This window comes from Podarcis gaigeae, assembly GCF_964106915.1.
Source record: "Podarcis gaigeae genome assembly, chromosome: 8".
In the NCBI taxonomy this organism is placed as follows: domain Eukaryota; kingdom Metazoa; phylum Chordata; class Lepidosauria; order Squamata; family Lacertidae; genus Podarcis; species Podarcis gaigeae.
This window is the reverse complement of record NC_139684.1, coordinates 50,787,250-50,815,040: the sequence shown is the minus strand read 5'-3', so window position 1 is coordinate 50,815,040 and position 27,791 is coordinate 50,787,250. Positions and strand designations below refer to the sequence as shown.

Genomic DNA, 27,791 nt, shown 5'->3' with positions numbered 1-27,791 from the left:
GTTCGAAAGCACCTCCGGGTGCAAGTAGATAAATAGGGACCGCTTACCAGCGGGAAGGTAAACAGCGTTTCCGTGTGCGGCTCTGGCTCGCCAGAGCAGCGATGTCACGCTGGCCACATGACCCGGAAGTGTCTCCGGACAGCGCTGGCCCCTGGCCTCTTGAGATGGGCGCACAACCCCAGAGTCTGTCAAGACTGGCCCGTATGGGCAGGGGTACCTTTACCTTTACCTTTACCTCTTTTTCTGCATTTTTAGAAATGTATCTTGCCACACACCCTATGGCAGCCATATTCTGACGGGCGACAAGGGCACTTTCTCAAACAGCCTCCTGGCCCAACTAAACCTGCACTAAACCATACAAAGTGAGGGCTGCAGGCATAAAGGTCCTGTGCGGTCCTGACCTCCTCAATAATATTTCATACCTCTCCCTGAACATTCAGCTTTCACGAAAAAATGTAAGCTTTTATAGAGGTATAAAGGAAAACATGTAGGCAGTATTCTACCCAAGTCCATGCAAAGTAGCACACCTCATTCTGCCTTCTTGTGTTTTGGCCAATGAGTGCAAAGATAACCCATGCTGTTATTCCCATGATTAAGAAGAGAAGACACTGCAAAAGCAACAGAGCCCCTCCTGCCCTTCTCTCCACAATAGTGAAGCATACTCAGTAACCTACTCTTCCAGAAGTCAGTTTGGAAAAGGAGGCAGAGGGGCTGCTCCACAGGAGATCCAAGAGACCTGGATCTTTGCTTTAAGCTTGTGGTCAAGAGTTACAGATTTGTCTGGGTTCCTGATCTACCACCAGATATAGTTGTGGGATGAAGCAGAGAATTCCTGAAAGGAACTGTGAGCTGTATCCTGATCAGAGCATGTCCTTGGAACTTTGAAATCTCTGAAACGGTTACATCTTTACATGGTTTCTCTCTCCTTTCCTTCTGTCCAGTGCAGCTTCTTAGGTGGGATGGAAATGTGATAACAAATAAATCAGCAAGTCCCAGGCCAGCACAGGGTTGGGCATCATCAGGCACTTGCTGAGGCCCATGGCCCTAAGAACGTGCCCCCTGCCTACCTCCACAGCCCCCTGGGACCGAGTCTGCCATGCCTTGCTATTGCTGACTGTCACCTTGGGTATGCAAGCAATGGCAAGCAGGAGGAGATGAAACTGCACCCCACTCTGAGGTTTTCTCCTTCCTATTTATCCTCACAGCAACACTTTGAGGTAGGTTTAGGCTGAGATACTCAAGGTGAAAAACTGGTCACCCAGTGAGCTTCGTGTGGGCTTAGTGGGGACTTGATCTCAGGTTTTCCAGGTTCTACTCTGGCCACAGAGTTCTTATTGTGCATAACCTTTGCCTCAAATTTTTAAAAGTGTGGTGGTCAGACTGCATTGGCAGCTTGGAGGGAATTTTATAATCTCTTTCTCTCACCATCTCCGCTTGAGCCACCACTGCTTCTTATCTCAGGTCTGCCTACCTCTTAGCAAAGGCAACTTGCCAGTTATCTGCAGGTTCTTCCTAGACAGCATTATGTGTGTCTTGCATTTTATCACTTAAGCTAATCAGGCTTGAAACAGCAGAGAAATCTAGGGACTGGACAAGAAAAGGATGGAAAGAGGCATAATTCCAGGAAGCAGCATATACTGAGGTCCTGAGACATTGTGAAGTGCTGGTGAAAATGCCCCCCCCCCCTGGAACTGTAAAATGTACGATCGTGATAATTCTCTTTGTGCAGAACAAGGTAAATCAAGCAGTACTTGAGGGTCTTCCGGCCATTGACATGGATGCAAGTTGCATTGCAGAGCACACAACACATTCCCCAAATGGGGGCTGTGTGCCAGTGGAGGGTGGGGCCAGAGAGAAAAGTGGGTGGAGTTACCTTTGTACAGAAACACAAAAGCCAGGTGTTGATTTCTACACACACAGACTGCAGCATCCTCCATCCAGGCGAGAGCAAGAGGAACGACCACAGTTCAAGCAAAAGATGGAGGCTGCAAAGCAAGGCCCGGGGGCGGGGGATGTGGCCTGGGGAGAATCACAAGGGATGGATAGAGAGGCATTGAGGGCCGAATCTGGCCCCTGGAAGCCTCAGGTGTCAGGGTGAGGAACCTGTGGCCCTCTAGATGTTTTTGGAGTACAATCCCCGTCACCCTTGGCCATTGGCTATCCTGTCTGTGGCTGATGTAAGTTCTATGTACACTTAACGGGGAGGAGATCCCACTGAACTGAATGGGACTTACTTCTGAGTAAGACATGTCTAGGATTGCACTGGAAACATTTAGTTGTTTGGGGGAGGGAAATGTCTGCGGCTGCAACCCTATGCAGACACTTACCTAGAAGTAAGTCTCACGAAATTCAGGAATGCTTCTTTCTGAGCAGAAATGCATAGGATTATGTTTTTTTATATGGTGTGTGGGTTGTTTAATTGCGTAACAAATTGGCCAAATCTGCTGTGACGTGGTTTATACATTTGTATATTTCTAAATTTGCTACGGCCAATGGCTAAGGAATGTAATGCCACTAATTGAGCTTCTGCCTGTGGTTCATCGCTCAGAAGCTATTATGTGCCTGACTTTGGAAATTAATGTGTTTGCAAACAGCTTTAAATGCTATTGAATGAGAATGTGTGTTAAGACAAGTTTCTCTAAGAAGTTAAACCAAAACTCAGTGGAGCAAAACAGCAGTTTGCTGTGGAGGATGAAAAAGCCAATCTGGCAAGCAACACAAAACACTCCCCACAAGTAGAAAATGAACGTAGGTTGGGAAGATAGCTTCATTTATATTTTACAAGGGGGGGCTGTTCTGATGTGGCACAGCACAGTCCAGCACATCTTGCTCCACAAACCACATGTTGTGACCAGGGCCAGATTTAGGTTTGATGAGGCCCTAAGCTACTGAAGGTAATGGGGCCCTTTATATGTCCAGCTGTCCTTTGCCAACAACAAATTGTCGCTGTTTTTTGTATGTTGAATATATGCTATATGGTAATATATGGACCTAATAGGTATCTAAAGCCCTTTGCACATAACAAAATATGTATTTTATCAAAGTGATTTGTTTTTTATCTTATATTTTGGAAATGTACACCCAGGTTTTTTTCATTTAATTTTTTTTGGCCCCCCCCCCCCAAGAGAGTGGGGCCCTAAGCTATAGCTTGTTTAGCTTATACGTAAACCCGGCACTGGTTGTGACAGATGGAGTGTTCCACTTGGACTAAATTTCAATCCCTACCCAACCTCAAAGCTTATTGATTAATCTTAGCTACACTCAGCTGAACCCTACCTCACTGGGTTGTTGTGCAGGCGTGTACCTTAGGGAAGAGCAGAAGGTAGGTTGGGATCTTCCTACAGTCTATCAGCATCAGTTTATTTCTGATCCCCAGCAGTTTAATGATGGCAACAAAAATGTCCCCCCTCCCCTTTTAAATTTGGCTGTGGAAATGAAGACCCCCTTGGAATAACCAGGAGGGGACACTGGCGTTAAAGGACTGCGGAACAAACTCACAAGGCTAAGAATATGCCTCTGTTTTTAATTCTAACTGTGGGCACCAGTAAATACCAGATATAATCTAAACTCTGTGCAAGTAATTCAGGATGAATCTACTAGGGGTTGTATTCAACCAAGACTTTACTTGGAACTTAATGACTACAACTAATTTAGGTCCATTTATTTTGTTGGGTCTACTCCAACTAGAAGTTAGTTGACTGTAACCCTGCAATAGTTTGGAAAGTTGTTTGTTTGTCCGTTCACTCTGCATCTGAAGATAGCCTAGCCAAATGCAGCATGATGGTTCCTGAGATCAAGGAGCAGGTTTTCATTTAGGTTTGGTTACAGTTTGGAGCCATTTTGAACCAAGGTGCCAGACTGAACCTTTCAAACCTGCACGGATTTTAACTAATGATTTCAAAATTGTGTTGTTTTTGGTTTCTTAGAATGCCTAAGTAATGCTGGGCACGAGACTGCAAATGCTCAATGAATAAGAACCAGGCAGAGGGCCTTCTCAGTAATGGTGCCTGCCTTGTGGAATGTCCTCCCATCAGATGTCAAGGAAATAAACAACCATCTGACTTTTAGAAGACATCTGAAGGCAACCCTGTTTAGGGAAGTTTTTGTATGTTTTATCGTGTTTTTAATATTCTGTTGGGAGCCACCCAGAGTGGCTGGGGAAACCCAGCTGGATGGGCAGGGTATAAATAATAAATTATTCTTATATTCCTATTATAGGTCACCTGGAAGGGTCCTGCATGGGATTTACACCTGGCTCTGCTTGGTAGACTGTTGAGACCTATGGGTGCTTTAAAAAAACAAAAAACAATTAAAATATAGATTCATCTTAAGAAATAATGCCAAAGGGTCTGGGAATGGTAGATTTGAATTTTAGAGATGACAGAGGGATGCAGTAATGAAATTGAACTAAATGTAGCCTTCTTGGTCCAGTGTACCAAGGTAACATGAGCTCTGTGCCCAATCCCATAATTATCCAAGAGAATGGAACAACCATGAAGAACTCTCAGCAGTCCACTGGGTACTTAGCATGCTTTGAAGAAACCCCAGCCTGATTGTGTAATTACCCAGCAGACCAGGGGTAATTGGTCTCTGGGGTAAACAACATACGGTCCTTCAGGGTGTGGAGATACCAAATGGAGAAGAGACTCATCATGCACCCCTTGCAAAACGACGGCATGTGCTTCCAGTGGGAATAGTTGAATGCAATATAAGAGCTTTGATTTGCATGTAATAGCTAGGTTCCCTTTCCCACTCTTTATTTTTATTTTAAACTACCCACATAAGATAAGCCACAGCAGCCAAAGACAGTTCCCAGGGTTATTCCCTCCACATTAAAAAGATCCATAACTATCCCTTTGAGAAAAGCTTTTAGGGTAGAATAGAGATCAAAGCATTCCCAAAAGAGTCTGACTTTTGGTTACAATCTTAGTTTCTGTACTGGATGGCTTGGCTCAGTATTGGGTGATGTGGCAAAAAAATGAGATTTCTTGGGGCTGTTTTAAACCCCCACCCCCAATCTAGGGCACAATTTCAGATCTCAGGAGGACTGAGACAAGGAGATTTCTGTGGGAGGAGAACATGATTCCTAGCCAACCATGAAGTCGGGAACCTGTGTGGCCCTCCAGATGTTTCAGGGTATCTACTTGCTCATTGGCCACCCAAAACAGCAGAAAATATTGCATAGGCTAGTGTATATGCATAGGTGCAAATTTTCAAATTACTATAATTTAAATAGAAATAGATTACATTGTTTATTAAATTTATATCTCAGCTTAATGATTGTTTCTTCTATGTTTTTACCTGTTTCTGTTTTATCTTTAAGCTTTTGGATGCTGCATGTTGCTTAAGTAATCTGAAGTAACCTTTTATATTTACAGTACTGAAATGTGTTTTTTGTGTTCTTGTATTTGCTATTTTATTGTTACGCTATTATGTTTTTGTGCTGCTTGAAATGTGTTCCTGTTTCCTTTGTTGTAAGCCGCTATGAGCATTGTTGGATATTGTTCTTGTTTGGTTATATTGATGGATTTAATATTTTTTTTACTGTTTTAACTTTGTGTTTTGTTTTTATTTCTTTTTTTTTGTACACCACCACAATATTTTCAAATGGCAGGCAGTTGACCCATTCTTTAAACAAATAGATATTACTTAGAGCACTGAAAGAACGTTCAACACACTTTTAAAGCACGAAACCTTCTCCAAAGAGTCCTGGGAACTGTAATTTCCCCTCACAGAGCTACAATTCCCAGCACCCTTAACAAACTACAGTGTCCCGAGTTCTTCGGGGGAAGTGATGTGCTTTATATGTGTATCAGGTGTTCCTTAAATGCTTGACGTGAACAAATCCCCCCATTTTGGTTCTTGGGCGATGGTGGGGGCCTAGTTTCACTTCCTGTGTGCCTTTGATGAAGGAACGAAGTCTTGGAAATCTCTCTCACCTCTTCCCACCTTCCCCAGAGGAAAAAAAATGTGGGCTGACAGCCTTAGCTCAGTTGAAGGGCATCTGTATTACATGCAGAAAGTCCTATGTTCAACCCTTGGCATCTTCAGGTAAGGCTGAGAACAGTGCCTGCCTTAGAGGCACAGCCGATCAGTGTAGACACTACTTAGTGAGATGGACCAAGGGTCTGACTCAGTATAAGGCAGCTTCCTATGTTGAGCTATATTTACCAAATGACCCAATATACTGCCTGATCCAGGTTAAACTTAGTTGGGGCCATCATAGCCAAGACTGCCTGGTTGCCTACCTTGCCGCTCACTTACTGTCACGCCAGGGAAGAAGGGTGGAAGCTATCAAACACTACTTTGCTCTCAGAGTTTACTCCTTTCCTTTCAGCCCTTAAGAGCTAAATCAAACAATTTCCAACCCTCTCCAAATATGCCACTCGGGCAGCCCATAAGCTACCAGAGTCGACGGTAAACAAGCTGTCAATTTAATTGAGTGCTGCTATAAAAATGTATTTCAAATATGTGTTCATAAAGTTGCAGGAGATGCTCTCCCATGGATTGCTGCTGCCAGGCTCATCTCTAAACGAAAATCCCCAAATAGTCGAATCATTCTTTGCTGAATGGAATGAAGCCAGGAAGGCTGAGCCACATGTCCAGTATTAAATGAAACTCAGAGCTTCATGCTCTGGACCTATTTATACACGCACTGGGGACATTTCAAACGCAAGCGTTTTTTGGCCAAGCAATGCGACTATGAACACAAACCTCTTCGGGCCAGTGGTTCATTAGATTTTTACTTTGTCAAGCTGGATTCAGTTCCTCTTTTGGCTGTCAGCACGCCTGGGCTGTTTTCAGCGAATGTCTCTTTCTCTCAAGACCACTTCAAGCCCAGCATGTTTCTTACAGCATAGATGGAACAGCAGGGACCCTGAAGACATTTTTGTCCTTAGCTTACGCCAGCATGGCTAATGGTCAGGGATGATGGGAATTGTAGTCTGACAACATTGCTGGGGTGAGCACAGATTCCCTATCCCTCTTTTACAGTGGTGTTAGGAATCAGATCAGCAGTGGGCCTTGAACCTGAGAAATGTCTGGCAGATTCAGTTTGAAGAAACTTGACCCCAGTTATATAGTGGAAGAGGAATGAGAATGGGAGTAGGGAGGACAGCTCCAGGCCATTTTTCAGAGTAGAACTGATGACATTATCTCTCAGAGAACCAGGGTTAATTGACAGACTCTCCTTACGATGGCGGGTGAATCTGATGATAATGAAGCTTTCAAGTTTTACATTTTTTTAAAAAAACAGTATAGCATAGTGGAAGGCAGGGGAAGAAGAAAACCATCTAGTAGAGGCTGAGCATTTCTTTCTTTTGATGGGGTTCCTACTTCATACTAGAGCTTTGGATTATTCCATTTAAAAGCTAAACATTGCATCTTGTTGTTTTAACCAGAGAAAGTGGGATATACATTGCAAAGCAAATAACCATTCACTATTTCCTTCGGCTGCTTGCACAGAGAGGCCAAACAGTTCCTCATGACGCCTTGTGACCACAAGATATTCTTTGCCATCACAGCCAGGAGGGCCAGATCATGAATCTCTGCAGTATTTTTATTTATTTTTTTGCTAGGGGCAGCACAGAAGGTTTATTTAGCGTAAAATAGAGATGTTTACATTCCTTTTTTCTTCTGTGCTAAACTGTCCCAGTGGAAAGAAAGCAATCTCTTTTTAAGTAAAACACGGAGCTGTGCATGTGATCTGCAGAAGCCACAATGGGAGAGTGAAATCTGTGGTGAGGCCTTTTGAGGAACTGCTTTTCTCTGGACTCCACATGTCCTGATAAAAACAACAACAACCACAAAAGCCCAATCAAAGATGTTTTCCTTTCGCACACGAGCACACTAACCCCCTTCCAGTGTGTGAAATAATTCCACCAGCCTCTCAGGGCAGCCGAGGTCGATGTTTTTTGCATACACTGAGACAACCTACATCCATGTGAATAAGAAGACGAAGAGGGAATTCCTTATGCAACGATTTGAGTGTGGGAAAGACAGCAGGGGAGAAGGACCCTCAATTCTCATCTGATCACAAAGAGATAATGTGGCATAATGGTTGGAGCATTGGTCTAGGAGGCCAGGGTTCAGCTCCCTATTTGGCCATGGCATTCAGTAGATGACCTTGGGCCAATCACCATCTCTCAGCTCTACCTGTCTCATCGGGTTGGTGTGAGAAAATAATGGGGAGGGAGAGAGCCATGTATGTCACATTGAACTCCTCAGAGAAAAGGTGGAATATAAGCGCACAGTTGAAGATGAGAGGAAGGGAGAAAGATTTGTAATGGTGTTACCCCCACCCACCCACTGCTGCCCAGGACTTGGTGTCAGACAGCCACCATTTAAATGCCCTACAGTAGCATTGGATTAGAGATGTCATGGAAAATTTAAATGGAACTCACCTAGCGGAGCACCAGGAAAGGGGCCCAGCAGAATGCACTGTGCCAAGAGTCCCCTTAGCTAGCAAAATAATAATAATAATAATAAATAGTGGAAAATTGGAGCTTGCCACCATGTCACAAATGACAAGACCTCTGGTGGCACACAAGTATGTATGCTCTATTAAACTAGATCATGACAATAGTGTTTGTGTGTGTGTGTGTGTGTGTGTGTGTGTGTACACACACATACGCAAAGATAGATATAGATCCACAGATATAACTGCAGATTGGATACTGGGCAGCATGTGAGGAAAGCCTCATCCACCCACTCTGTTAAATATTTTGAAAGTAGACAAATCTCACCTTCATGTCCTTATTTGGCACAGGGGATCAGTAGGACAGGCAAGTGAATCCACACAGAGCCTTGTTTATAGAGGAGCAATGGAACTGGCTGTTTTTGCAAAACACTGTTGGGTCTGGTTAAGTCTTCTGCTTCATAGCAGCTGTTGTAATTTAATTTATACTTCAATAAATCTCATCTCTGTGGGCATTTTGTTTAACTGATCTGCATGGAGGCAGAAGGGATGTTTGCGTTGGTGCTCTGGGTCAATGGCAGCAAAAGAGGAAGGGATGTCAGGGTAAAGACCAGCTCTGCACTTTCCTCACAAGTCCATGGATTCTAAGAGGGCTCTCGGTCCTGACAGAAAGAGTGCTTTTTTAGAAATTGAACTGAATTAAATGCACATTGAGCAAACATCTGAGGCCAGCATTGTTGATAGAAGGATGGTGGTTGTTGTAGAACTCAAACATGATTAGTTTTCTTAGGGGGTCGGATGCTAAGGGAAAGTAACATGGCAATAACACTTTCCTTAATTCCACCCTGATCAGCGAGATTTTGTATCCCCAGATGCCTTGCTTGTGAAGTGTTTAATGAGGTGTACAAGAGTATAATGGGGAGCCTAATGTGCTTAATTATCAATAGGTTCCAGAGTACAAGGAGATTTCTACCTTTGATAATGATCTAGAATTTTACCTGGGTGCATATCAGTGAGGGACTGGAGAAGACTATTATCATTACCCTTATCAAAATTAGTAGTTGCCCTTCACCCTAGGATCCCAGGGCAGGCTTACAGCAATTGAAAACACAATGTTAAGAACAGTTTAAAACAGAAATAATGCAAGCTTGCTTAAAAGAAGTTCTTTTGTATATATATTACCCCTGCTTGATTCTTCATGCTAACTAATACCTCTTGAAACTTCTTAGGGACTGGGCCAGAAAAAAAAATAGTAATTAAAGATGGTGGTGGTCATGCCAAAATTGCATCAGACATTGGAGGTGGGCCTTGGCTGGGGCATTAACAGATGCTGCCTTTTCCCCTGACGGGGACTCAAGGCAGCTTACGTGTAAAAATACAAATCACAGATAAAATACAAAAAGCTAAAAGCATGAAGGAGAAAATCATTAAAAAGTAATTAAACCCTAATATAATTTTTAAAAATATAAACACATATCTATTAAAATACATATAATAAAAACACCACAGCACTATTAAAACTCCTTCCTTTGAAAGCAGTCAATTCCCCAAAGCCTGTTGGAACAAGCACGTCTTCACCAGTTGGTGGAAATGCAAGGAAGGAGCCAGTCTAGCTTCTCTAGGAAGGGAGCTCCAAAGTTTGGGAGCAGCCACCAAGAAGGCCCTCCCCCATGTCCCTACCAAGTGTGCCAGTACTTTCCTTCCTCATTTGATCCTCACAACCCTGCGAAGTAGGTTAGGAGGCTACAGCTACAAGGAGTGGTATGTAGGGCGGGGATGGCAAATTATTCTTCCAGCCCAAGGACCTCATTCCCTCAAGGGTAAGCTTCTGGGGTGGGGGTGCCAGTGGTGGGCAGAGCCAGAGGCAAAATGTAGGGGGAGCAAAATACGCGAGTTAGTGGACCAATGATCTGGCCTGTTAAAATGCGGCTTCCTATGCTTTTACAGGAGAAGGAACTGGATAGGATGATAATCATTATATCATGTCTAGCCTGTGAGCTTCTGAGGCACCTGCTTGACCAGAACACTTGGCTAGATGGACCTTTGGTCTGATCCAGCAGTGCTCTCCTCCTCCTTTCCTGCTTTGTGGGCTGCATGGTGCCTTTTAATGGCTCAAAGGTATGCATTGTCATTGTTCTGTAGACTTAAATGACTGCTGGCAACAGGGATGAGTGTTTGATAGTACAGCAGTTCAGCTGTTGCCTGGGAGACCGATCCACTTCAGCACAGAAGATCTGGGACAAACTCCCCCATGGCTCAAGGGAAGACCTACAGCTAGGCACAGAAAATCCCCAAATAACTTAGGGGAAATCCTTGAGGGGGGGGAGTCATAGAATCATAGAGCTGGAAGGTTTCCTCAGCTCCTCCACAACTGATCCCTCAGCTTTCATTCCTACACTGACTAGTAGTAGCTCTCCAAGGTTTCAGGCAGGCGTCTCCATCGGTCCTACCTGGACATGTTGGGGATTGAACCTGGGACCATCTCCACACAGAGCAGATGCTCTATCACTGAGCCATGACTCTTTCAGCAAGGAAGTAAAGGCAATGGTCTCCCATTCAAGCATGGACCACTGAGTCAAGACATTGGTCCACCCAACCTAGTATTGTCTTACGCGGCCTGGCAGCAGCTCTTTGGGATTTCAGGTTGGGGCTGTGAAAATGGGTGGGATGGCATTTCATCTCAGTTCTGTAGTGACCCATAAGTATGGAATTGCCTTTCCTGTCTGCACAATCCAATCTGCACTTTTAAAAGAAGAAGCACCAGGTCCCTGAGCACAGATCCTGATCCAGCCACAGATACTTGCCTGATTAGACTTGTGGTGGGTGGAGAGAAGTGGTGTCTAATTTGCCCAGAAAACTGATTAGCAACCAATAAATGTAATGGGGCCTAAATGCAGTGCTTTCCAAGCTTGATGACTTCAATTAAATCACACAGCCCACTGAGTAATTCTGCAGGGGACGTCACTCAAGACTGGTCTCCATAGCAACTCCTACCCACTCCAAAAAACTAAAAAAATAAACAGCCCCTCTATCTGGTATCAGCAGGGTGTGATGAAACACTAAGATGCAAAAAAGAAAAGGAAAGTTTAGTTGGGATGAGGAGGGAACATCAGCCTTAATATCGCTCTTTCAGCACTTTAACCGCTGATTATCTTGCAGTGTAGAATTCAGATTAAAATCTTCCCCCCTTGAATTGCTTTCAGACCCTAATTTGGAATGCTGAAGCAACAGGGAGGCTTAAGGGCTTGCCACAGAGGGGGGGGAAGCTTTAATAGAAATGAATTTTGCACTGTCTTCTTACTAACTCATCTACTGATATGCCATCCCTGTGAGGCTCATAACGAGGCCTGACTTCATAAGCAAGAGAGAGTAGCTTTGAAAATGCAGGCAAAGGGCCTTCATTGCCAGGAGTATATTTTAAAACAAATATCACGGGGTTCAAGGCTTGAAAAAGTACATGCTGTATAACTGCCCTTATCACCCACTTAGGACCAAGCAACTTAGACAGTTTTTGCTTGTATAGTACCAAACCTCTATAGCGCAGAGGGCTATTTCAAAGAACAAGGTTCCAGCTTTGATTGCATGAAAGCAAATTTGGCTTGTCTTGGGAGCAACATGGGGATTTAGGAGACTTTTAATGAGCGATTTGGCCCATCTAGTCCAGTATCCTGTTCTCACAGCAGCCAACCAAGTGCTTGGGGGAAGCCCATTACTGCCTCTGATGGTGGAGACAAAGCATAGCCACCATGGCTAGTAGCCACCAATAGTCTTCACGATTAATTCATCTTTTGAAGTCATCCAAGTTGGAGGCCATCCTTTAAAAACAGATTGGCTGGTTCTGACTTGAATGAGTTTTACTTGCATTGTCCTGCCCCTTGCATTGAGCGCCTACGTATGAACGCCACTCGTGCAGGTTTTTTTTTTAAAAAAACCAACAAATTGTATGCGAAACTACGGTATCTGAAAAAGTGTGTTATATGCGTAAAATAGTCATACCCCAGGCAGCAGTATATTCCTATGGCATAATTTTATACATATATTCATACCTACACATTTTTATACAGTGATATGCATTGTTGTATGCATCTGTTTATATGCTGGTTCCTTTAACAAACATGGAATGTATTAGTATTTAATATTATACCTATAATAAACAAGAACTGTCTGTATTTTTAGCAGAACCAGAAAGTGGGGGGGGGGGAGCTTGCTTCTCTCCTAGATTAAAGGGCGAGATTGATATTAGAAAAAATCTGCCGGGAGAAGACTGACATTCATATTTCCAGCTGTGCTGGCTGTTCTTGATAGGAATGACAGGTCAAAACATCTGGAGGGTACAAGGTTGGGGGGAGAAGGCCAAGCTACAAAATATGATCTCATGGTGGGGGCAAAGACTAGGTAAACCCATCTTCATCTACCTGCTTATCTGCAAATTTAATCTGCTGTGAGTCATTTATCTGAGCTGCTGAACATGGGCTAGGTGTGAGATTAATGTGTGTGATTAAAGCAGTGCTTAGTCTATATCTCACTTTGGGACAGGCATTATTCATCCACTACACAACTCTCCAGGGACAAAGGATGTTTAATGCACAAGTTTAAGACACACATTTTGTTAAGAACCCTGTAAGGACCCCCTCTTGGGGAAGAGGAGCAGCTTCCTGTCTCTTGGGGAGGAGAGGCCATTTCCTGGTTTATAATCTGTGCCCCCGTCCCTGCTCCATACAGACCCATTCACAAGACACAAAAATTGATATCATAGAATTAATCCCCACTGAATGGCCACAAGCATAACTTTGAGAGAGGAAGAAAACTGCCCTTGACAAACTAAGCTAGAAGGACCAATGGGTTGACTCAATACAGTGGTACCTCGGGTTAAGAACCTAATTCGTTCTGGAGCCCCGTTCTTAACCTGAAACTGTTCTTAACCTGAGGTACCACTTTAGCTAATGGGGCCGCCCGCTGCCGCTGTGAAATTTCTGTTCTCATCCTGAGATAAAGTTCTTAACCCGAGGTACTATTCCTGGGTTAGCGGAGTCTGTAACCTGAAGCGTATGTAACCTGAGGTACCACTGTACATGGTATCTTCTTTTGTTACTATGTTAAGCAGCCTCTTTCTCCACCTCCAGCTTTTCTAGTCCTCACTGCAGCCTCCTAGGCTGCTTTTCTCGTATACAGTATATATAATAACTGTCTGGGGTAAGAGAGACAGGACTGTGTGTCATGTCTAGTTTGGCTCATAGATTGTAAGTATGAGGGCAAAGCTGGTGTCTTATTTTGATTAATCGACAGAGCCCAGTTAACATTAAAATACATTACTGTCATCATCATGATAGCAAGGAATAGAACACCTTGTGAACTACAAAACTGCCCACCAATCGCATACAGCCACTCTCTAGGGGCTTGAAGAAAACCTCCTGATTTTGTGCCTGTTTTGGATTGCAAATGGGGGGAAAATATACACACCCTGCGCGTGAGCACAGGCACAAGTGAAACACCTGCAAGTAACACTAATCACAGTACATTTATTCAAAGTGTTGTATGCAAGTTACACTGACTTTTAGTTAGGGCCAGCTTATTTCAAGAAGCGAAAATCCGGACACAAAGGTTTTTGAGCTATTTTTAAGGAAATCTACACTTCTGACATGGGTTGTCAAATGTCTGGATTTTCCCAGACATTTCAGCGATTTTCACCCGATGTCTGAATGTCCAGGAAATTCCGGATTTATGGTAGCCCTATTTTAGTTCCCTTCTAGGCACAAATTAAGGTGCCGGTTATTATAAAGTCCTAAATGGTTTGGAAGCAGGATACTGCATGGATCACCCTCTTAAAGCGATCCAAGTTGGGGGGCTATCTCTTGTCTGAGCAAGTTCCATAATTTAACTACGCATTGTGTGGATAAGTACTTTATTTTATCTGTCCTGAACTTTGCAACATTCCGCTCTGTCGGATGTCCAAAAGGACACCCTGACTTGAAGCCTTATCCTCCATGAATTTTAAAGCCATCTATGCTAGTGGCCATCACTGCATCTTGTGGTGGCCAATTCCATCGTTTAACTGTGTGACCAAGTTCTTCCTTTTGCCTGTCCTGAATCATCCAGTGTTCACCTCCATTGGCAGCCTTGAGTTCTAGCATTACAGGAGAGGGAGAAAAATTTTCTCTATCCACTTTCTCCAGCAAGTGCTATCCTGTCATTTGCCACAGGCCACCTTGGAAGCACTAGTTGCGCACATATTTCCCTGATGGAAAAGCGGAACGTGAGTGTTTGCAGAGCCCCGTCGCCTTCCTGAGATCCTCTTGCTCTACTGCATTTGAATGCCTGCTTTCTGTAGCAGCAGCTTTGTATTCCACCCACCCTCAGCCTCAGCCCATTAACATTCTATTCATCTACCTGCACCTATGCAATTACAGCTCACTGCATCCACTTTTCATATGGAAGTGGAGCTGGCAAAGCAAGAGCGCTGCCTTCTCCATCAGGTCGCTTTGCATCTGGATGTCAGTCATAATAACCTTAGTATGTCGTTTCTGGCAATAGGTCTCTTTGCCTTGAGCTGGATATTAAATGTCCTCTGGATAGCAAGCCAACCTTGATCGGGGGATGGGTTCTGTAGGAGGAGCAGGAGACCCACATGCATCTCAATGATGTTTGTTTTCAAGAATCAAGGAGACCTCTGCTTTGAATTTCAGCTTGAATACCAAAGGATGCTTCCCGGCATTACCATTTCATAATGCAAGTTCCCCATCATAATCACTGGGTGAATGTTGTTCATCAAGAGCTGTGATGGGAGTGTTATGAAAGAGGCTTGCTGGAGAAACACACAGAGCAATTCAGGCAACTACAGTGACTTCAGCACAGAGATTTCATGGATGCTCCTCACTTGGCATGCAAAGTGGCTTGTTCTCATGGTGCATAGTTAAGCTCCGGCATTCACTCTCAAGAGATGTAGTGATGACCAGCAGCTTGGATGGCTTTAAAGGAGGAATAGATCAATTTCATGGAGGATAATGCTATTAATGGCCACTTGCCATGATGACTATGTTCTCCCTCCACTGTCAGAGGTAGCAGGTCTCCAAACACCAGATGGTGGGAATCATCAATGAAATGTGTGCTATTGCACATAGGTCCTACTTGTGGGCAGCAGTAAAACTGCTGGCACATTTGCAAAGCTAAGCAGGGTCCAGTATGGTTTCAAACTGGATGGGGGACTTTGTGTTGAGATTCCTACATTGAAGGGAGTTGGACTAGATGACCCTTGGGGGCCCTTCCAACTCTACGATTCTATGATCTGGTTGGTGACTGTGAGAACAGGATTCTGGACTAGATCAGCTCTGGCCTGATCCAGCTGCAGGCTTCTTTTTATGTTGACTACCTCTAAACAAATTCAACAGCAGATCAATAGGCAGTGACGAGTCTTCCCCAAGCAGCAAAACTTACAGCGCTATAAAGAGTTGCAGGTTTATTGTGGCATAAACTTTCATGGACTCAATAAATCAGTTAATGTTTAAGGTGTCATAAGATCTTGTATTGTTTTGGCTGCAGCAGGCTAACACATTACCCTTTTGGAAATTGTCATAAGAATCTGGTGTGGTTTATTGTAGGATCTACTTCAAAGTCTTGAAATCTTATATGTGTATACTCTGAAATATGTAGATTCCTCCCAGATAAGTGGATATAGGACTGCAACCTTAGAATCACAACTTTTTAGCCTTCATAAGATAGATTTGAGAATGTAATGGGGAAAATACTGTTAATAAAAGTTTGGGGAAGCTTTCATAATTTCTGCCACTCCAGTCAGAAACACATGGATGTATATGAATGGATTGCCATTTTTAAGGAATTCATTTTCATTTACGTATGCCTCGGATTGGCACCTTTATCTGTTTACTGTTTATGTATACAGCTTCACCAAGGTATTAGGTGCTTAACAGCAGTTCAGAACCAAAAAAAGCCCCAACAGGTCCTTGCCCCAGGAGGTTGCAATCTAAAATGCAGAAAAAAGCTGGCAAGAGTGAAAGTAAATTATTGGTAACAAATTTCAGTTTACAGTGGTACCTCAGGTTACATATGTTTCAGGTTACATACACTTCAGGTTACAGACTCCGCTAACCCAGAAATAGTGCTTCAGGTTAAGAACTTTGCTTCAGGATGAGAACAGAAATTGTGCTCTGGCCACACGGCAGCAGGAGGAGGCCTCATTAGCTAAAGTGGTGCTTCAGGTTAAGAACAGTTTCAGGTTAAGTACAGACCTACGGAACAAATTAAGTACTTAACCTGAGGTACCACTGTATATGTATTTTAAGAACATCAGCTGAAGTTAATCAGCTGAAGTTTGACATCTAGTACATCATGAAAATAACAGGCAAATGGTGTGAAACTAAGTGCCATTGCATTTGGTCAGTGTCCATTTTTTGCCCAAGAGGCTGGAGAGGATCCACAACTGATTCTTCCAAGCAAAGTGCCATTTCCAACCCCACTTTTGAGATGCTGAGCCTGGCGAAGTGAGCACTCATTGAAGGTCAGCAAATGAAGCAGCTGTTTGCCTGGTCCTCCTCCAAATCATGGCAATGCTGAGAAATTAAAGGGCATGGGAGGAGAAACTTCATTCTTCAGCCACAACTGGGCCTGGAGCCACTGGCACGTCATGCTTCAGGCCAGAAAACCCATCATGACATGGCTGTAAATGATCTCATTGCAGGGGGTTAGACTAGATGGTGCTTTGGGTCCCTTCCAGCTCTGCAATTCTACAATTCTATGATTCATTGCAGCAGCAAATGGCCTTCAGATCTAATGCTTGCTTTTTCCACTGGTGCCAAGTTCGGGGCATCGCATTCTGCTGCTGCTTCTTTTAATTACGATTTGCAGATTTGCTTCTCAAAACGAGAGGTGGGCCTCTTCACGGAGACACGTCCCAAGCTTCCAGAACTCTTTCTGCCAGGTGGTTTGACCAGGGTGGGAAACACAGAGCTAGCCCACACCGTAATTCCTGCCAATCAATGTTCCTGTGCCAGTGTTCTTAGAGGATTGGCCAAATTCAAGGAGAATACTACCTTCAGTGTGAGAGGCAGTGTGCGTCTGAATACCAGTTGCTAGGAATCCAAAGAAGGAAGAGTGGTCTTGTACTCAGATTCTACTTGCAGGTTTCCCTTGGAGGCCTTTGGTCTGTCAGAATAGGATGCTAGATGGGTCTCCAGCAAGTTCCTTCTGATGTCCTAATCCCCTGTCTCTACAACAGGCAAACATTTCAAGCAATATAAATGAAGGTAAAACCCAGGAATCCCAACCCCTGAAGGCAAGCGAATGGCTTCACAAATGAATAAATATTATTTGCTTTAGAAATAAAACATTTGCCTCTCTGCCCTTCCCTCATTTGCTCCCCAGTTGCGAAGCCTTTGAGGCATGATTTGCAGTCATTCACATATATGCCTACATAGACAAACATACATACATATATATATATCCATCCCTAACAGCTATGCAGGCTTGGGGGGGGGGGAGAGAGATGCTTTCCTCCTGCTCTCTTTCGTCTTTTTTCCAGAGAAAACCGAAGCTTTCTCATTTTGATCCTGAGGGGAAAGTCGGCTTTAAATCATTCGACTTGCAATTAAATAAGGTGCCTAAGCTGGCACCCTGGAGGCAGCTTGGCCAGAGGGCTTGCAGGGGTGATGTATCGCTGTGTGAGTAATGCGCAGAGCCACGGCTGTGGAGCTGCTGGAGCATTTCCCTTTCCACAGTCGCCCTTCATGCGCCTCTTACATAAGTGCAAACTTGGACAAGAGACGCCGTCGTATTTTAAAGCAAGTCTATCACACTGAAGTAATTAAACAAGGGAGAAGAGGGACCGATTAGGAATCCCCAAGGGACAATGCTGAAATAGGCAGTGGCTGGCTGATATGAGACAGGCTGTTCTAAACTAAGCGGAGGAAGGGACTGAGTTGAACATATGAAGCAGCTTCATGCGGAGCCAGAACGCAGCTCCCTCTAACTCGGGATTGCTTGTTCTAGCTAGCGGTTCCTCACTGCGGTTTCAGATGCAGGCCTTCCCAAGGCCTGCTATTTTCTCCTTTAGCTGGAGATGTTGGAGAATGAAGCTGAAACCTTCTGTGTGCATTCTTTCATGACAGGTGCCAACACAAGCCAGGCCCTGTAACTAAGAACCAAGGATGAGAGGAATCTGTCGATTTCAATTTCTCTCAATTTTCCATTTCCCAATCTTAATTTCAGTTCTCCAGATTGCCACATCAGTCTTCAGTCCCCGTCCCCCCCCCCCCGGTCCTCCTGAAAATTCATCAGTATTATACTGATTTGTATAATGAAATAGATTGTGTAAGAACCAGACTGCTTTGCACACCCCTCTCTGAAACCGACCTTGCTGAAGATTGGATGTTTCTAGTGATGGGTGAAATTGTCAATTTCTATTTCTCTGAGTTTCCCATTTTCCACATTTCAGTCCACCACTTTTTTTAAAAAATGAAGTCCTCGTGAAATTTCATCAGCATTTTTGTTGACTTTCTCACAATATACACATGCTTATATACAATTCGGCCTAATATAACATTTTTGCAAAACATTTTTTCTTAATATAATGAATTTTAATGCGTGCTATTATAGCCACTTAATATATCCACTAATATATGCATTTTTATGCACACTTTACTGCAGCATATATATTTTTTTGTATCCATTGCCTGAAGGGAGAGCTGCAATGCAAAATTTTAGAAAGTGCAAATTTTAGAGGATTACTGTGCTTCAGTTTTTGTATCATACTGGAAAATGCTGACTGGGAAGGTTTACATTTTAAAGGAGAACGAAATCAAAGGTCAACCCCATCCCTACTCAGAAGTCCTGCTCCATTTATTTCATTGTTCATTTGATACATTGTGCTGATTAGTTGCTGGTTGTTTTGTCAGCTGCCTCAGAAGGGTTTATACCAAGGGTGGTGTGGGTGTGGGTGTGGGTGTGGGTGTGGGTGTGTGTGTGTGTGTGTGTGTGTGAGAGAGAGAGAGAGAGAGAGAGGAGATTTGCAGAGGGAAGCCAAGATTCACAACAATGTTCAACAGCCTACCTAGGATATATTCAGAATTAAATTGCAAGTAAACAGTTATGGGTTTCTTTTTAAAATCTTATCATAAGGAGAGGCAACATTGCTCCAGAGGCAGAATCACATTAGGCCTCAAAATACTTCCCTGAAAGGACACTCCTGAAACATCACTCCTTTTTCTTCTCCACTCCTTTGCTGTTTTATGAAAACTGTGGTATTTTCCAGAACACCATTCACAGCTATCAATACTCCACTTTTGCTTTGTGAAATTAAAATGGGCTATCCCTGCTGTAAGGTGTCGTGTTCAGGCAAATGATGGTGACCAAATCTCTTTACCGAGAACAAACATGTGACAAAAACAACCACCTACTAGAAACCTGTTGTGCAAAACCAGACTGAAATTGCCCCAGGCTTTGGTGAAATGGTACACATACAACACAGATTGAATTTCTGTAACATTACACCCAATGCTTTCTTTCTAGAAAAAGAGGTGCAGGAACTCCCACTTTTTTTTACGGACAACCCTGTTGTTGCTTTTTTTTAGGAAGAGAACAACTCTTTTTTGGGGGGACACACCTTACAACGTCGCCTGAGATGCGATGTCCCACAGCCTCCGACACGCAGCTCTGAAAAAAAGCCCTGATTTCACCTATTGCAGAGGATTTGCCTGGCCAGTTGTTCATGTCAGGATCCAGGCAGTGATCTGGAAACCAGCTGGACCAGGAGAGCCAGGAGCAGAGGGGCATTGAATCAGGTCCTCTGACACTGAGCCCAACCCAGAGCCCCCTGAACCTGAGCCCCCTGAACCAAGAACTCCAGATCTAAGAACCTCCCCAGTGATGGTAATCCTTGAGTTAGACATCACTGAGCTGCCAGGCTCCTCATCGCTAAGGGCCTCACATTCCACAGAGCCTACTCACTCCCACAGGCAGTGTACCCAGCAAAACGTGATGCCCCTTTAAGACACTCTATGACACCAGCAAGGAGGTGAGGCCTAATAGGCGGTAGACAGGCCCATGCCATGGTGGACTCTAAGACCAAGCACTAGTCTGAACAGGTTTTTCGCACCATTGGACCTGTCCAAGGTCCTGAAGCACCTTTTTTTGACCTCACTCTGTCAGCTCAGCCTCACCAGGACTGGAAAGTGGGATGGTGGTGGACCACAATCAAAACTGGGTGCCTGACAAGTGGCTTGCCCGACGCGCTCATTGTGACAGGCAGTGTGGTTCAGAACGTCAGACCTGGAAGACCAGGATTCAAATCCCCACTCAGCCATGAAACTCACTAGATGACCTCGGGCAAAGTCACCAACTCTCAGCCTAACCCATCTGACAGGGTTGTTGTGAGAATAATATGGAGAGGAAGAGAGCTAAGTATGTCACCTTGAGTTCCTTGGAGGAAGGGTGGGATATAAATGCAATAGTGAATGAATGAATGAAAAATATAATACTTCAGATGATACTGGAACCAGGGACTCTTAGCAACACCAGTTTTGGCACAGTGCAGGATCCTCTGGGAACGTCCACCTTGAGGCATTTGCCAGCAGGCATTCTGAACTGCCGAATGGCTCTTGCACGATTTATCCCAGTGATTTCATGGCAAGCCACCAAAAACGCTTTCCCTCTTAGATTGCAGAAGTCACAGCAAGGCCTCTCTTGGGGACACTTTGCATACCCAATATGTGCACACAGAAGGCAGCGGCTGATGGCTGGGTGACTAACAGATCAGTTCAGCAGCCAGGACAATGAGGGAAGCCTCATTCAGTCAGCATCCTACCAATGTAAATGGGGGGTGGTTGTGATGGGGAAGGCCTGAAGTTATGAAATGATAATATCCATTGTTTTTAGAGACATGATCCCCGCTTCTTTCCCATGAAGAAGGGAATGAGCCTTTTAAAATGTCACTTTCCCCTTGCAATTTATATATGTATTGTATTTAAAATATTTGCTAAAATAATAATAATTAAAACTGCTGCCTGATTAATCAGGGCTGCTTTCTGAGTGTATGAAAATATTTCTAATCAATTAAGCCAGGTTTTGCCACCCTGGTGCCCTCCAGCTGTTTTGGACTACAATGCCCATCGGTCCCAGCCAGCATGGTCAATGGTGAGGGATGCTGGGGGTTGTAGTCCACAAGACCTGGAAGGCACCATGTTGGTCTAACTGATCTGGCAACTGAATGCTTCTAACTCTCGACAATTTCCAGCCAAACCTATTATTGTACAAACTGGTTCCTTTCTTCCTGCTAAGCATTCTTTAACATGCAAGAATTGTGTGTGGTCTTTAAAAACAAGCTAGTGCTCTTGTATTCTTGCAAAGCATTGTGTATGAATCTCTCCAGGAAAAGGTGGAGTGGAGAAGAGAAGACTAACGGATTGGCAAAGAAGCACGAAGGGAAGGCAGCAATTGCTATCTGAACCTCTGCTGCATTAGCATTGCTGTCAGTCTCTGGCTTCTATACCAACTCATCCCCCCTCCACAGTCAAGTGGTTCAACCTTCCCTTTGGCATCCATGTACCAGGAAGCACGGATTCCATTGAACAGTTCTCAGCATCTCACTGCAGTGACGTTATGGAGACCTCCTCTGGGACAGGCACTGACCTAGTTCAGCGGCATCAATGGAAATAAACAGTGCTGGGAGTGGGGGGATTCTGCCCAGTTCCTGCAGAACATTTGCAATGAACTCTGGGTAGTACCCATAGGAGGAACCAAACAGCATCAAGCTGGAGACTCTGAGCACTGAAAGCACAGCTCTCTACAGTGAAAGGCAAGGGGAAACTATCAGAGCTGTAAAGAACCATGAGGCTGTTCCGACAACAGATGAACCAACTTTCACCTATGGAGGGGAATATCTGTTTGGAGGGCTTTCTCCGAGGGATCCTTCCTTGTACATGGCAGTTCATAAGAATCCATAGCCAAAGGGATACAGAAAGATGGGGAAGGAGCATAGCTCAGGGGTGCAACACCTGCTTTGTGTGCAGAAGGTTCCAGGTTCAATTCCTGGGGTCTTCAGATAGGGTTGAGGAAGGCTTCTGCTTGGAAACCTGGGAAACCATTTCTAGCCGGAGTAGAGACAATGCTGAGGAATCTTAAACAAAATGTGGGCCGATTCAGCATATGCTGGGGAAAGGACATTACTTGATTGTTTTGCATGCAGGAAGTCTCAGGTTCAGTCCCTAACATCTGGTGAATGTTCAAGGGCAGGAGCTCATTATCAAAGTCCGCACAGCAGGGGGAAAGGCATAATAATAATAATAATAATAATAATAATAATAATAATAATAGCCATGCCTCCATGAAAGTCCAAAAGTGCAGGCAGCAATGTTGATACACACGCACTCACTCTCACACACCAGCAGTAGTACATACCATAATACCCAGTTCATGAATATCAGCATGATAGCAATCTTATGCATAGTTCCCTAGGAGTAAGCTCCGCTGAACTCAATGGTGCTTAATATTGCTTAATATTGAGGACATATGTTTAGTTGGTTTGTTTATTTGTTTACCTATTTATTTGCATTTGTTAGTCACTTTCTCTTGCCCAAAGCAACTTACAACCAAACAACCAGCCAACCAGCCAACAATAGACATTAAAATCAAGGGGCTTGTAACAGAAGGGGCTTGTAACAGAAGATAGTGAGACAGCTGAAATGCAACCTATACACTCTGAATACAAATGCAAAGCATCTTGCCTAGGGGTAGGCAACCTAAGGCCCGTGGGCAAGATGTCGCCCAATCACCTTCTCAATCTGGCCCACGGATGGTCCAGGAATCAGTGTGTTTTCACATGAGTAGAATGTGTCCTTTTATTTAAAATGTATCTCTGGGTTATTTATGGGGAATAGGAATTTGTTCATCCCCCCCCCCCCAAAAAAAATATAGTCTGGCCCACCACATGGTCTGAGGGACAGTGGACTGGCCCACAGCTGAAAAAGGTTGCTGACCCCTGATCTTGCCAATAAGTTTTAACTTGCATGAGGTAGGAACCCCATCAAAGAAAAGAAGTACCCAGCATCTACTTAACTATTTCCCATTATTCTCTGACTTCCTCTATGCTAACCTGTCATTAAACAAACTTGAAAGCCTTGTTATCATCTCATTCACTTGCAGCTGTGGAATCATAGAATTGTAGAGTTAGAAGGCATCCACAGTGGTCATCGAGTTCAACCTTCTGATAGTCAGGAATCACAAGTTTGGAGTGAGAAAATGGGGAACTGAAAGAAATAGAAACTGACAATTCACCAGTCCCTAGAAACATCCAGTTTTCAGCAATCTCAGCCTCAGAGACGAATAGTGCAGAGCAGCATAATTCCCTGTTTGGCCTCTTAGCTACTCTATCACGGCTGGTGTGATCATTAGGCCTGCTAGGCAGCTGCCTGGGGCACAGACCTCAGAGGAATACAATACGGACCTTTGAGGGTCACAGATTAGTTTTTGTTACAGTGGTACCTCGGGTTAAGAACTTAATTCGTTCTGGAGGTCTGTTCTTAAGCTGAAACTGTTCTTAACCTGAAGCACCACTTTAGCTAATGGGGCCTCCCGCTGCAGCCGCGCTGCTGGAACACAATTTCTGTTCTCATCCTGAAGCAAAGTTCTTAACCCAAGGTAATATTTCTGGGCTAGCGGAGTCTGTAACCTGAAGTGTATGTAACCTGAAGTGTATGTAACCCGAGGTACCACTGTTTTGTGCCTTTCATTTTTTCTACAGGACACCTGTTTTTGAAAACTGAAGTTAGCTAAAAATAAATAAATTGTGGCAGTGCAAGTAGTTAGCCTTGCCCAGGGTGCAAAATAGTCTGGCACCAGCAGCTCATCTTCCTGGGTTGGGACTTGGAAGCACATTTTCCAAAGAGTTGGAAGGGTCTCTGCAGCAGCTCCAAGAAGCTTGCTGTGTTCTGATAACATGTGAACTGATCTGTCATGGCAGGGTTGGACAAGACATGCGGCGAACGAGAACAGTTTACTTTCCAAGCTGAAGAGATTCAGGGCAATTTTAAATTTATATTCAAGGGGAAAGAGCCAGAATAGAATGATAAATGGGAGCCTGCTGAGATCTTGGTAGCAGGTAAATGAAAGCGCAGTGTGCTTTGGATCATAGGGATAATGATTTATGATGATCGCAGGACGTTCCCTCCTCCTCTCCCCCAAGGGAAAAGGCGGTCGCAATCTGATAGCCATAGCCACATAAGGCTTCTGTCATAAAGCAGGGAAAATACATAATTTTCCATTCAGTATGTTTTTATGCATGCATCTGCCTGTTCCCGAATGTCAACCCACTCTTTAGGTGCGGAGTCTGTCCTTAATAAAACACAAATGCAGCAAATAAAACACAAATGCAATCAAGACTAATCATCGATTTGAAAGGGACCTCAGAAGTCATCTCGTGCAATGTCTAAAAAGCTTATGGAACTCACTGCTACATTGTGCAGAACTAACCTCTTAATCTCCTTCCAGGTGTTCTTATGTGTACAATGCATGTGTAGAGGAAGGGGGCTCACTGCTGCTCTATACCTGATCTCCAAAGGTTCATTCAAATATCTGTAGGGAGCCCCTGCATATGCACAGGAGACTCCTACAGACATTTGAATGAATGTGTTTAGGCTGGGTTCTGAAGCATGCAGCCCTCCCCTATTCATTGTACACAGAAGAACAGCTGAAAGGGGCTTCATATAACTTTTTAAAAATAGGTAAATTCATTGGTAGCTATTAGCTACACTGAATACATCCTCTATTTCCTGAGTCAGTGTATATGACCCTGAATACCAGATGCTGAAAGCAAATGATGGTGGGGTATCGGCTTTCATGGTCTGCTTGTGCATTTCCTGGAAGACTCAGAGTCTCATGCTCTTATCAACTGAGCTATCCATGTGTTCTTCAACTCTGATGTCTCTTGTTTGCCTAGATGGACAACTGGGAAGGTGTGTAGGAACTAACCTACTGTGCAATAGTAACATCTGTATTTGTGGCTCAACCAGCTTTTGTCTCTGGCCCCAGCAACATCTGACATGCAGCCCTAAGCATACCCTATAACTGAGAAGCCCCTGTGAACACCTGGCCACCAATTCAGCAGCTGGAGGGTGGGACCCGTAGCTTAGAATGCTGAAGAGACTAGATATCAGTTTGAATTCCCTTTGAAAAGGGGAGCAGGGACCAGGCAGTTCATTGACTGGGACCCTGGAGAGACCCTGCCAGCCAGAATAGATGACAAAATTTGTCTAGATAGACACATTGCCAGAAGCCCTATGGAACAAGTTTGCCGTGCAACAAATAAAAGCAAAACACCAGCAGGCAGACCATATAGATCAGGGCCTTTACGAAGACCAAAATTGGTGGTTGCTGCTTTTGGATACAGCCGCAAGGATATGAGCTCACATTATATTTCAATGTGCCTCTTTCCATCAGTCCCATTAGCCACTGATTTCCTTCGAGGGCCTGAATGTGGAATGAAGGAAAGAGACATTTTAAAAAAGGAACATTTGCCTTTTATTTCCCCCCTGCCATTGCCACCTGCAAGCTCTGCTATACCATTCTGCTTCTGGTGGTTTGCTTTGAAAATTTACACTTTCCATAGTACTTTCAGAACTGGCAGAAAAGAAATGATTTCTGCAAGGCTGTATTACGGTTTCCTGGTTTGGACAGTACTAGAGGCACTTTGAAATAATATCCTGGGAATTCATTAGGATGGATCCCATCTTGAGCTGCCTCCAACTCATCCCCTGAGATCTTAGCCTTCAAGCCTATTTTCTCCTCTCCTTCCTTGATTAGCTCTCGCTGACAATCACTGCGATATTTTCCTAGCAAGTCGTCTCACCCATAGAGGAGATATGCAACCTATATTCACATACAACCTTGCCCAACATGGTGCTTCAGCAGGGTCAAGGCTGGACTAACCATTGTGCTAAGGAATCTATAGAGCGTGCTGTTTTTGGAGGTCCTGGGATGAATCAGTCACTGTGTTAAATAATGAAAAATGGAGGATAAATTTGGCTCAGTTTGATCCCACCCCTTTATACTTCACCACTCTCAGAATCCTAGAATTGTAGAGTTGGAAGGGACACACGGCTCATCTAGTCTGACCCCCTGCAATGCAGGAATTACAGTTTTAAGAATCCTGGAGATATGGCCATCCAACCTTTGTTCAAAAACCTTCAACCAAGGAGAGTCCACCACTTTCTGAGGAAGTCTGAGTGATTGGGGCTTGGAAGAGTGTAATATATGTGGCAGCCCTTAAACTGTGTAATTTCCTCTCTGCTGAGGTGTCTGGTACCTTGATTATGTAACTTTTGTCATATGCTGAATGTGTACCTCCTGGCCTCTAAGACCTGGGGCATATATCTCAGTATTCATCCTAGTCTCTTGACTGTATTTTGTTTTAACTGATTTTAATGTTGTATTTTAAAATTACTGTAACCTGCCCTGAGACCTGATGGTGAAGGATGGGTAAGAAATGAATGAATAATAAACGTTGTTGTTGTGGTGGTGGTGGTTGCACTTCCAGGATCAAAACACATCTATCCATCTCTGAAAATTGCGATACACCAAAAATGTCCATATTATGGGAAAGTGTGCACAAAAATGCAAATGTTAGTGAAAATAACATACAATCATGAATTATATTGGGGAAAATTGTTACTTGTAGAAATGTTTATATTAGATAATGTTACACACAACAATGTGTATCATTAGGAGAAATATGCACTAAAATGCTGATGAATTTTCATAAAGACATTTTTAAAAAGTTTGCCAACTGATGTGGAAATTTGGCAAATTGAACTAAAGACTGGGAAAATAAGAAACAGAGAGAACCAAAATGGGCAGTTTCATCCGTCCCTATAAGTAACCTATAGAGTTGGATATCTGTTGAAAACCTGGCCTCCTGCTATTAATCAAATGCCTGGGAATGAAGCTGAGCTCATATTTTCTTCTAGAAAACTCCCTGCTGTTCAAACAAACCAGCAGCTCTTCATTATGAAAGGAAGAAGCAATCCCCAGCTGGAAGGACATGAAAAATATGCACAGACTGGAAAGCATGATGTGCAGAATATGATCTGTAGTGCAGAAATATGGTCAGGAACCATGCATGGAAGGGAATAAAGACTTTTGCTCATGTCCCATTTTATGCAATCAAGTAACTGTTATAGATATAAATTTAGAAACCCCTATTATTATGGACTAGAGCACCCTTGGGCATTTCTTTCTTGTTATTTTTCATTTCTCTTTGGTGCTCTTTCCAGTAATGACACTACATATTCTTTGGTCTGGAGTAACAGTGAGTAGGAGTGTGGTTTATATTATCCAAAGGGGGCCAGTATATAGAAAGGCAACATGAGGAAATGTA

The 27,791-nt window shown here is 43.8% G+C and overlaps 1 protein-coding gene across 2 annotated transcripts in view; it reads right to left on the bottom strand.

Moving 5' to 3' along the window:
* The window catches only part of SMPD3 (sphingomyelin phosphodiesterase 3), an 86,911-nt gene that overhangs the window by 41,541 nt on the left and 17,579 nt on the right, over window positions 1–27,791 (bottom strand). The window lies entirely within an intron of this gene.